General features: G+C 40.6%; 1 non-coding gene across 1 annotated transcript; it reads right to left on the reverse strand.

Annotated features, from left to right (window-relative positions):
- Positions 1-4,590: 4,590 nt before the first annotated feature.
- Positions 4,591-4,672, reverse strand: trnas-uga (transfer RNA serine (anticodon UGA)). Its single transcript has one exon. It is a non-coding gene; the product is annotated as a tRNA-Ser (tRNA).
- Positions 4,673-12,510: the final 7,838 nt, after the last annotated feature.

A 12,510-nucleotide genomic window follows, 5' to 3' on the forward strand; every position in this document is an offset into this window, starting at 1 on the left:
CATACCACAGAGAATCCAGTCTGGGGCCACAGCATTCAGAAACATATCACATTCAGCTGTACCAAGGCGTCACAATTTTCCCTTTCACACACATTGACAATGAGATGAAAAGCAAACAGACTGAAATCATTAAGGAGGACTCAGGAAATATTTAATAGCAAAACACAGAAAAACAGAATTCAGATACTAACTGTGTTAGGCCACTATTCACTGCACAAATACATTTGATTAGAGACTCTAAATATTGCATGTGCTTATGCTGAAATCAATTTATTGTGGATTCAATATTTTACAGTTGAATAGCTGATATTTAAGACTGCAGTCATTCTGTTCATAGCGCATGCCATCAGTCGGTGTTAGAGATCAGCCCTTTGTTAAAAAGAAAAGAAAAAAAATGCAAAGGGCTGCATTGGTGGTGCCGTGGTTTAGGTACCAGTGAGCCAATAAATATGATTCAGAGGCCAGGTTGAGTAATAGATCTATGAGTTTGAAGGCTCATTAGATGTCAAAGCACTGCACAGTGTTTTACCATGAGACAGAAGTTACCACGGAGACAGTGATTTTATCTGTTGTTGCGATGACTGCCAGCCAAACAGTAGAGATACCAAGTCTACATTGCAAGTAACTAATTGAACAGAAATATGTGTTGGCTTGCAAGTATCTGGTTGTCCAAAGCAGCGTAGAGACATTGCAATATCTGTGCAGCAAAAGTTAACCCTTAAGTTTATGTTGTTGTTGTTCTTTGTTTTTTTCAACCATAACCATATCAAAGAACATCCTATCCATCTTAGTCTCAATCACATATTGGGCACAACATTTTCCTTCAAGCTTTGACTGAAATGAGGAATCTTCTCAGATAATCCAGTCAATCATTGGCTTTCATCAGTTGTTGTGTCTTGTTGTCCTGCATGCAACAGTTGGCTCAGCCCAAGCTCTCCTGGGTGCCAAAACTGTGAGTTCTTTCAGGAGCTGAAATTCAACCTGTCAAGGCAAAAAGGACTTTGTCATTATATTATAAGATTATATAAAATGATGGTGAGTAATTATATGAAGTGACTGGCAGTAGCTGTAACCTCCATGTCAAATTTCAGCCTCCAAGGGAAAACACTGTGGCCAGAAGAGGGTAAGGAAGTTTTTGTGGATCGACCATCCCAACACATTCTCACCCCGACCTCGTCACATATTGACTTTTGATCATGGACTTTCCATGTTGAGATACGACATGCGCGGTACCCTGCGTTGATTGTTGACAGTCTGGGATGCTGTGTCAAGTTCAGCCTGTAACATGCATTGTCTGTTTTTTCACAGGAAATGTGCCATTTGCATACAGTCTCTTTCAAAATAAACGCACTACGTTGGCACAACACCGCAAATTGACCTTTTTTGTCCTTCATCAACAAATGCACGTGGTTACATTTAGTCAATATGGCCATGTGGTTGGGTTTACAAAAAAAAGAACAGGGTTTGGTTTCACAATCTTATGGGAAGCTAACACTGGCCTCCCAGTTTAAAGGCGGTGGTTGCTGGACTTATTCACTACCCCTTCTGCCTGCTCTACTCGGATTTCCACCACCTTAACTTTCGTTGTTGTCCTGCCACGTTTTCCCCCTGATGCCATTAAACAATAAAGGTGACCAGCCACGTATCATGCCAATATGAAAGGACAACTTAAATCATATGTGTCTGACGCCAGAAGTCACTGACCAAGCACCCAATTTTGACAATTTCAGAATGAGACTGGCTTGACCATCCAGCAAAGCGAGTTATTTGAGCTGCTGGTCACAACTAAAAAAGAAAGCAACCTACGCAGATTTTGCAGTTTAAACGTGAGATGTGTGTCACACCAAAGGAAAGATGTCTGGATTTGGATACTTTTTCAAATGTAGCTAGAAATGTGAGTGATTGCTGGAACCAAACAACCATCAGTTCATTCTATCTCAAGGACAATGTTTCAGCAACGAGCAGTCTGTCTTGTGTGAGCATCCTTCAGCAAGATACGAAATCTGAACCCGCTGTTCTCATTCAAAGCTACTTTTTAACAACAGCGTCAACTAAATGTCTACAGTGTCTACAACTTAGTGTGTGTCAGCAGTGCAAGGACCATTGTTTACTGTGTTTAACATTGGTTGCTATTTTGTTTGCAGTCTTTTCTCTTTAAAGTTTATGACCTCGTGGTTCAACTTCATCCAAGGATTGTTGGGTAAAGGCTTTGTGAAGAGGTCAAACCCAATAACAATAATCATGTAGCTTTCGAGCAAACACACCAGCAATGCTACAATCAAAGAGTTTTGAAAAGACTTTTGAAAGTCACATTTTAAACTTGCATGTACTAAACTGACAACATTGCAACACAAAATAGCAAAGTGAAGCACATGAAAAGTTACACTTACTTTCTGCTGGATGGATTAAAGAGATATTATTAGCAGTAAACCATCTGTTTATGGGTGTTATCACATGAGTTAGATCATACTCTGTGAGCAAATATGTGTATGGCTCCGCCTATGCACCATTATCAATGTCTTGCTCTACTTACTGAGCTGCCAATACCCATATGAGGTCTCTGTAACACTTACAACCACAAAATCCTCCTCCTTCGAGCCGGAGATGAACCAGTGGCCTAAGGATTTCAGCTTTGTATACCTGTAGTCCTCTGCTCTGCCAAGAAAATCACCAAATACTGAATGTTATTAATGTCTGCTAGTAGTCTTTATTTTTGTAACTTCTACTTGACTTGTCCAAGTCTTAGGTCTGAAGCTCTGGTGCAAACTGAAACACATGCACACCCACGGTAAAATGTCTTCCAGTTCACAATTGTGCCCAGAATGTGTAGAGAAGGCAGAAAAGACACATGTGGAAACTCCGGATCAAATGTCTCCTCCTTCCTTCCTCCTCCAGTCTCAGTATGAGGAGACTCCATTTGGCCTCCACTGACAGGTCAAGGTAGCCAGAACCAAAAATAACACACTTCCACTGAGTGTTTAGTTTACAGTGTTGAGTGATTGAGCTGGTTATTAAGTTTCTGTCAGTCTACTGGCTGACACTGTAGTTACACACTGAGAGAATGGGAAGGGTATAACTTTCCTCTCACACTGAGTTTGTTGGGGCAGGACATTGTGCTTTTCTTTTGTTTGAAGCTCTATGACAAAACACTCACTGGTCCATGCTGATGTTTCAATTCCTGATCATTTGGAGGACAGAAAATTTCGCTATTCTAATTTTTGAGGGACAACTACCAATTAAGGGGTCTACTTGATAAGTAAGGTGTTTTGATAAATTATTGCTCCCTGCAAGTATTAAATGATGATATTACAACAATCACACTATAGCCCTTTCCTGATTGAGCCAAGTGCTAACATAAAGATCCAAATTCTGAACTGGAATCATGACAAAAAACTATCAGCTATTAAAATAACAAGCGTCTACAACCATGCTAGCAATACTGTGAGGCCTTGCTTTGAGCTAAATGCTAATGTCAGCATGCTAACATGCACCCAGTGGCCATGGTGATATCATGATGTTAGCAGGTAAAATGTTTACACCATGTTTACTATTGTAGGTCAGTGATTTAGCCTGCTAACGGTCACTAAGTAGCAATAAAATCAAAGTGCAGCTGAGGTTGATGGGTGTGTAATTAGATTTGCAGGTTTTTGGTCAGTAGCGGAAGTGTTGGACAAACTGAAATTTTGACTTGATGGTGGCACTAAATGAAAAGCCAAAGTGTCACCAGAGTAATCAGAATTCACTCTAAGGCGGGCTCTCACAAGTGTATCAAATTTCATGGCAATCAATCCAACCATTTTTGAGACGTCATACTCAATACCACAAATGTTGACCTCATGGTGGCACTAAAGAAAAGGCAAGAGGAGTACTAAAGTCATTAGGAGTCATCATCTGGGAACCATGATCATCTGTTACAAACTTTTTGCCAATCCATTACGTAGATATTGAGAAATTTTCAATCCCTGAACCCATAAGCTATCATCAGATAATGACAGAGCCTCTGGGGGCAAGGGCCAGTATTTCAGGCTGATGTGGTGTAGCCAGCAAATGTCCAGGTCAAGACTTCCTCTTCCGTGCACCAGTCATTTTGGCTAACCTCTATAAACAGATACCTGCTTATGAATGCAGATAAACAAAAAGAGACTAAGTTTTGTCACACGTTAAGTGAAAACTGCCAGAGTCGCTAAGGGAAAAGTCAGGTGATCACCTAAGTCAGTAGGATTCACCCTTTGGAGAACATGAATATATGTATAAAATACATGGTAATCCATCTCATGGTTGTTGAAATATCAAAGTCTGAACTTAAGTGGTGGAACAAATGACCCCTAGAGCCAATGAGCTAGCATGGCAATTAAATAACAAAATGCACTGAGAGTCATTTTAGATTTGTCTTGGATGGCCATATGGTGTTTACTGAGAACATATATAAAGCTGAAGTGGAATTTTTTTGTATGTTAATATGTTGTGTTATAACGTGTTCTGGGGAAACAAAGGTGTTGTGTAGCGTTTCATGGAGGCTTGTTTCCACACAGACCAATAGACTTTTGGACCCGGTTACTTTGTCTCATATGGCAAAGACGCAAAGATCCTCGCTGTGAGCAGGATTTGAACCTGCGCGGGGAGTCCCCATTGGATTTCAAGTCCAACGCCTTAACCACTCGGCCATCACAGCTCTGTATCAATCCTTTTTTTCCCATCACATCTCAAGAGAGTTTGTGGCATTTGAGGCAGTGAAAAAGCAACTTGACAGTTAATGGCAACACTTTTATCTGATGTTCTCATCCAGAACAACTGCTGAGCAGAGACGAGGATTTGTGTGTGTGTGTGTGTGTGTGTGTGTGTGTGTGTGTGTGTGTGTGTGTCTGTGTGTCTGTGTGTGTCTGTGTATGTTAGTGAAGGACACTTTGTCAAGACAGATGGCTGATAAAAATGGATCTCAGAACTTCCAGTTCCAGAACAGACTCTAATGTTGCAGTTTGCAAAATACCACAAATGTGACAAAGAACAGCTCTTTGTGCAGGAATTGCAAGGCTAATTTCTGTGGAACACATTTTAAGCAAATATAAAAGAAAACAAATGAATACACAGTGCAGTGATCCCCTTCAGAGTATGAAATTCAGAAATATGAACAGTTTTGAGACTGGGTAAATGTACTGATGCTTAGCCTGATAGTTGTCACAATACATGATGCAAGTACTCGTACTAGGGCTAGAAGTTTCTCCCTGCTTTTGGTGTTTGTGCTAAGCTAGGCTAAGCACGTCATAGAGCAACAGGTTATAGTGGGCAAATAAAAAAAAAAAAAAACGTGAATAAATTAGTGCAGAAACATAACAAATGTAGATGCTTCCATACAGGTGCATGATAGAATTAAGCACTTAATTCCAAACATCCCATTGACAATGCTAAGCAGGTCCAGCTAAGCCCAAGTTTCGAGCAAGATGGAAGGAGGAAAACATTATATGACTCTGAAAATGTATCTGATAATGATATTCTCATCAAGTTTCAGTAATACAGCAAATGAGCCCATTTCCCAAAATGGTGGTATATTCCCTCAAAAAGAACATCAGATCTAAACTACGTCACTTTAGACAAGTTGATATGATACATATGAAATGAAAAAATGTAACATATCAGTTGTTTGCAGAAATGTACAATGCAAATATTTCATTCTGGTGGCTGGTTTATGTTCTTTCCCAAAATGGTGAGATTTTGTTTGTGTGTGAGTAAGTTTTGCATTATGGATTTGCTTGGCATCACAGATCTTTTACTTTGGTTTGGTCTTGTCCTTGTTTTGCAGCATTTCAGTGCTGATAAATCACACTGGCATTGAAGACGCATCTTGTTATTTATTCTCATAACAATATTTATTCAGGATCATTTCCCTGAACTCAGATTAAGGGTTGAATACAATGCTAGCATGATGCAGTAAATCCCCTTTAGTCCACACCATTGAACTCTTTGTAGAATTATTTATTCCAAATGCACACTTCTTATATTTCACATTATTTTTGTGCAGACATTTAGTGCAGACATTATGTCAGCAGATCAGTCATGTTTCTGTCCTACTTCTCAAATACTGGCATTCCACACTCGTGTAGTTTTTGTTGATCCATATCGCCTATCACTGTTGAACTCCCTCAGAAGTACAATTGGAAACCTGTTCATTACTACAAAAAAGGCTTTCCCCACATCTGTTTAACAGCTGAGCTCACCTCTCTGCAGTCACTGAGCTCCCTCTTTAATAGTTTGTCACTGGAAAATTCATAAATTAGTATCTTTGCAGGAGAGATCCAGTTTGTTCTGTTTAGCAGAAAGCAGTCCGGCTGGTTAGCTCAATCCCTCGGAGGTGAAACTTCTCTGGAAATGTATGCCATTTCAAACTTGAGCCTTGGAATTCTGGGAAATACATTTAGCACAACTCCCACAGTAACAGAGTGAGTTAGAGTATTAGAGTCCATCCCTGCATTCAACTCCCTTCTGCGCATGGGAGACCATCATTTCCCCAGTAATTACATTAAGCGCTGAATCTCCCAGAATATTAGCTCAAATGGAGAGGAATGTGCAGCACTCTCACCCGGCCACCACAGCATTGTCTATACTTCTGAACGCAGTGTTTGTTTTCGATTGTATTTTCTCTAAACCAAAAACACTAGAGCATCTCACAGCAGGCTGTGGGATCTCTGCTGCTGCACATACAGATGTTTATCCGATCAGCTAAACACAGATATAAGGTTTCATGGAAGGAAGAGGGAGGAAGGCAGACAGACAGAAATGACACGGCAGAGTTGTTCCTGAGCTTTGTGAAAAGTTTCTAAAATACGAAATTCAATATCATCCTACACAAAATTATTTCTTAAAAATGCAAAGGGATAGTATCAAAGTTATGAGCCATCGTAATAACATGCACTCATCATGGTTTTACATCACATGTGTTTTTTAAATTTTGACAGCTGAATTTCATTTATATAACACCCTGGAATCTAATCACATGCACCTGCGCTGATTTAGCGCTCAGCAAAAAAGAAGGTGAACTCAAGGAATGTAGCATTTACCAAGAGGCAAATGAGCCTCAGTTACAAGAACATGTGAAGCTACACTAAACAACTTTATAATCTATTGCAACTCATTGTAATGGATAGCATTGACTGACACTTAGACAAGTCCTCCATACCAAACAAAATACATCATTTGTCCACGTCCCCTAGAACAACACAGAAGATTTCACCTCCTTATCAACAAGGCAACATAATTTGTCTGTGCTCTCCCAAACTTAAACAAATCACTCAAGAAAACCAGAATTACGGCTTCACAGTTTTGTACCTCCATGAACCATTCAAGTTGCACTTAATGTTTACATCCACGCCTGTGAAAATGTGCTTCACACACATCTTCCCACAGGCAGCACAGAAGATTCACAGCTATGACATTGAATAATGGCCAGAAAAATTTGTGTGAAAATTTGTCATAATTACTATATGAATTCTTGGGTTATGACCAAAAATAGTGACCTTAACATTTGACCTCCAACCACCAAATTATAATCAGTTCATTCTTGAATCCAAGTGTAGGATCGTACCAAATCTGAAAAACTCCCTGGGGCCTTCTTCACCTTCATGAGAATGAGATGGATGCAAGGCCACACTGATTTTGACCCTTGACAACCAAATTCTAGTCAGTTCATTGCTGAGTTCAAGTGGGCGTTTGTGCCAAATTGGTAGAAATTCCCTCAAGGTGAGACGTACAGCCATATGGACAGACAGTTGGACAACCCGAAAACATAACGACTCTAGCCAAGGCCACCACTGGTGTGGAGGCATAAAAATCTTTTGGGATGACAAGCCCTTTTGAGATAGGAGTTGTGCAAATTTGCAGGAAAGCCCAATCAGTCTTCTTTCAGCATTGGCAGTATAAAAACAAAATCAGGGAGTGCGGCAAAATGCCACGTACCTACTTTTGTTCGGGGCAATGGGGGGCATGAGCAAGTAACAAAACGCGTAGCTCAGCGTGTGACGTAACCAGTGACGTGGGAGGGAAGCCGCGGCTACTCAGGCGGCGATAGTCAGGAAGCAATTTTCTCGTAAATCGGCCCGTTCTTCACCGTCCGCGTCATCTGACGGTTAATGGCCTCTTCATTTGCGAGGACAAGGAGGGCACGCAATTCCTTGTCTCCCCAGTTGCTCATCTTTACAGTGTCTTTCAGTTTTGCGTTTTCCTCTTGCTACTAGCTGCTCGCTAATTCCTGCTATCAGCTGTTTCCTGTTTATCCACCGCCAGTGGGTCAGACATGCGGCGTCATCAACAGCTCCTCCCACAAGTCATCAACAGCCCCTCCCGTTGCAGAAGGCCACCTCTGTCTGTTTAAACTAAAAGGGTTCCAGCAATATGATTGAAATATGAAAATTGGGCGCCTTGGATCAACTCTCCAATCCGGCTCTGTGTGTCTAAACGCTCGCAGTTGGCCGGCAAAACGGCCCAACATTCGCAGAAAATCTGGCGGTGTAAAAGGGGCTACAGTCTCATTAGTGACATGTGATGTGCTACATAATCAGGATAATAATATCCATTCATAGTGGTGACAGAGAAGTGTATGATAAGAAGCTGCAAAATGCCGATTATTGTTAGTTGAAGTTCGTGCTTACCCTGCAGACTGCTCACATCACATAAGTAAATTTTGAGTCTACGAAACCCACTCACCAGAGTACATGTTGGCAATGTACATTTCTGCAAATCACAGATGTGTTTCATTTATACATTTCTTATGTAGAATGCGTACATTTCGTGTATGGCAGATTTGTTAAAACTTTCCATTTCTTTATGTTTCAGTTTTCATTTTAATATGATGACAACATTGCAGTTTGGTTAAGGCACAATGACCATTTGGTTAGGGTTAGGAAAAGATCGTGTTTCGTCACAAACACAGCTAGACATGTCCTGATGTCTCGATAAAAATGCTGGGCAGACATCTTGCCTAGCTGTCACACCACCATGATGAAAAACTCAAGCTCATATACATGCAATCTGAAATACGTGACTTTAGACATGTTGATAGGATACATATGAAATGTACAGATGTAACATATCATTTGTTTGCAGAAACTTACAATGCTAATATTTCATTCTGGTGACTGGGCTGGTCTATGTCCTGCTATAACTTCTGATCTTGATCTATCTCTATGACAATCCTTAATTGGTTTTAATTGTTAGCACCTGATTCCACCTGATAAAAGAGGTTGAAATATGGTGATCATTGAACCTGTGCACCCTGTAGTATTATACATTTGTGCAAGTTTCTCTTCAAGATTATGAATCAGTGAAGTAAATGAAAACTCAAGATACATTTTAATTACACTTATTTTTGAGTTCAAACCAGTTTGCCTTTATTTGGAAATTGCTGCTTTTGCTGATGTTGACATACCAATTAAACAAGGTGGAGCATGGTGACTCCTTCTTAGATCACTGGTAGGACCTTACAACATTCCTGTGAGTGTGCAAGATCATCCCCAAGAGTATCTTTGTACAGAGAGACGTGCTGCAAAAACTAACAAAACCTGATTTATCTGATGGAAATATATTAAGTAGAGGAGAACGTGAGAGTGAGGACATGATTCGTAAAAATACTGAGAATCAACATCATCTCAACAGCTACAACATGACTAACCTCAAAAATAAAGCATAACAAATGACTTAGTCCCAAGTAGACAGAATTATAGCACTCATCCAAACTCTACCTTCTATCTTTTTACGCAACTTCAAGTGATGATTAAAGGAAAGTAAGATGTGGTGTGTTGGAAGTGCACGCTGCGTGGCACGCAGACACAAGCGCCTGTCTGGGACTTAATCCATATTTGCACAGAGAGTGTTTTTCACATGTCACTCCCATATAATTACACTGCTAAGTGTTGCAGAGGGAGACAGGGAGGAGATCTGGGTGGTCTCCTGACTTCCTCACTCCCTCCAGCACATCGACCGGAGACCTGTGATTCACCGTCATTAGCATTCCACTACACCAAACTACCAGGATGTGAGTGAGAAGCAGCCACAGCGTCTCCATGTCTGACCCCCAAATTCACTGGTGGATTATAAAAAAGGACATCAATTCAACTTTGTGCGACCATGCACTGTACCATTGCTTACATTTTAATTCATCTTTAATATTATCTCTTTCTGCTCAATTGAACTATTCCTTGAAAGGTGTTGTGTTAAAAGTGCATACACTTCATGAAAACCTTCAGATATGTATGTACGCAACTATCGTCAGCATATTGTTTTAATGTAGTTTTACTATACTGAAGACATATTTGCAAACAAAATTTCCAGTTAGATTTGTCTTGGTGGTTTGGTGGGGGTTTTTATGCACCTAGATTTAAAGGTGGGTAAATTTGGTTTGTGCTGCAGACTTTAATTACACATTGAATTATAGTTATTAAATGCTATTGAAACTTTTCAAACAAACTAAGCCCATCTAGATTTAAACCTGCAAATGCTCACTGGGAGGACAGTCTGGAACATTTGCTGCTCAGTTCAGGCACTCAATTTGATATTTTACAAGCTCACATCCTGTCAGGTTTGGGATATGTTTTTGATGGACTGAGAAGTGGAAGTTCCACTACCTATTCACCTACCAAGATGGGTCACAGTTTAGGTGATGAGAATACAATATTAGCCTCATTCCTGCTGCGCAGACAGACGTCTAACTCTGGCGTTTTGAAAGATGTTGCAGCACAATCTGCCAGCAGAGACACAGACATCCTCCTCACGACCTCCTCCTGCTGCTCGAAAACAGGCGCTCGCTGTTAAATAACAATATGACAAAACATTTTCAGCCTTGTCAATCAGAATAAATGCCAAATAAATACTTCTATGCATGGTAGTTCTGCACCAGGTCACTGTCGGGACAATTATTCCCTTGTTGAGTTCATCATGTGAGTGAAGCCAAGTCCAGTCACACAAAATTAATGTCAGCTTCATGCAAATCTTTCTACCTCAGCTCCTGTTTCCTGTTGTGGCACTTATCTGTCATCCATGATCATTTATGGCTTGGTGCTTGGACTGCGTACTTGGACTCTTTTGCTGCATGTCCAGTGAATGATCTGGGGATTTAAGTTCTGTGTCACTCATTATTAAGTTGCTCTGGAAAAGAGCATCAGCTTTATTCCTCACATGTAATGCAAAATGTAGGCCTGGCTACCTAGCTAGCTGTCTGCCCAGATGCTTTAGCCTGAAGCCATATTGACTCCTGCCTGACTACCGGTCAACACAGCCCCAGGCGCTATTCACGCCAGCTCATGCCTGCGCCTGCACAGAGACATCAGTCAACAAAGTCAGCCTCGCTTCTGATTGGACGAGACCAGGGCCAAAAACTCAGACGAGGCCCCAGGGGACGCACAAGGCCATGTTGTAGTACCTCGCTCATGCTCTCAATAACCCTATCAGCTGCTGTTTCTGAATACTGATTTCATATTGATTGATTCTAATCCACAGCTGCAGCCCTAGATGACTGTGACAGTTTGTTATAAAGCGTTGCACTCAGATTTGACAGAGAAGGGTTTTGCACATTCATAAACAAATTAGTAAATGGAAACAAAAGTATAGCATTCACAGTAAATTACCGAGTTAATTTAAATTCATTATTATAATGGTGTTGTGATGCTTGACTGACACTTGTGATGGGAATTTTGTGCAAGGTGGATGTTTGCCAACATGAGCATTTGATTACCCCACATGATGCATAGCCTCAAAAAACCACAACCACAAAAATCTCCTCTTTCAAGCTAGAGTTGAACCACCAACCTAAGGATTTCAGCACTGCTCTCCTACAGTCCTCAAATCTGCCAAATGAGATATCAAAAAAGCTCATCCAGCTGCTGTTTTGTGAATACTACAAAACAATACTAATCCTGTGCTAATAGAAAACTCCTTTGCCTTGCCTTGATGGTGTCTGGGTAAAGTTAGTAATAGTAAATATGCGATAATGCTCAAATTGGAACAGTAATAGTAAGGATGCTGTGGTGTTGTGTATTAACAGACAGTTTATTGCTCACTTAACTTAGATGCCTATTTGTAGCAATGACAAAATACATCACAGACACTCAGGAAATGCCCTGAAAGGTGAATGCTTTCCAACATGAGTGCATCAGCATGTTTTAGCATCACCCACAAAAGCCTCTTTCCTCAAGCCAGAGTCGAACCAGGAGCCTGCTGATTTCAGCACTGCTCTCCTACAGTCCTCAACACCACTAACTGAGCCATGGAGGACTTTAATATGTTGACTCAATAAAGAATTATCATTAATCAATAACTAGTCCAAACTCATTGAGTACAGCATACCATACCATGACTTAGCCATACCAAAAATTAGACAACAAACAATGGGCCACAGGGGGAGCCACAGCAATCAGTCACATTTTAGCCATTTTTAAGCATTTTTCTGTTGTTATAGCGCCACCCAGTTGACAATTAGAGTTAAATTTCTCCAGTCACCTTGAGGCGTCCTGTTCTACATATCTACCA

The sequence above is a fragment of the Epinephelus fuscoguttatus genome, linkage group LG15 (assembly GCF_011397635.1).
Source record: "Epinephelus fuscoguttatus linkage group LG15, E.fuscoguttatus.final_Chr_v1".
In the NCBI taxonomy this organism is placed as follows: domain Eukaryota; kingdom Metazoa; phylum Chordata; class Actinopteri; order Perciformes; family Serranidae; genus Epinephelus; species Epinephelus fuscoguttatus.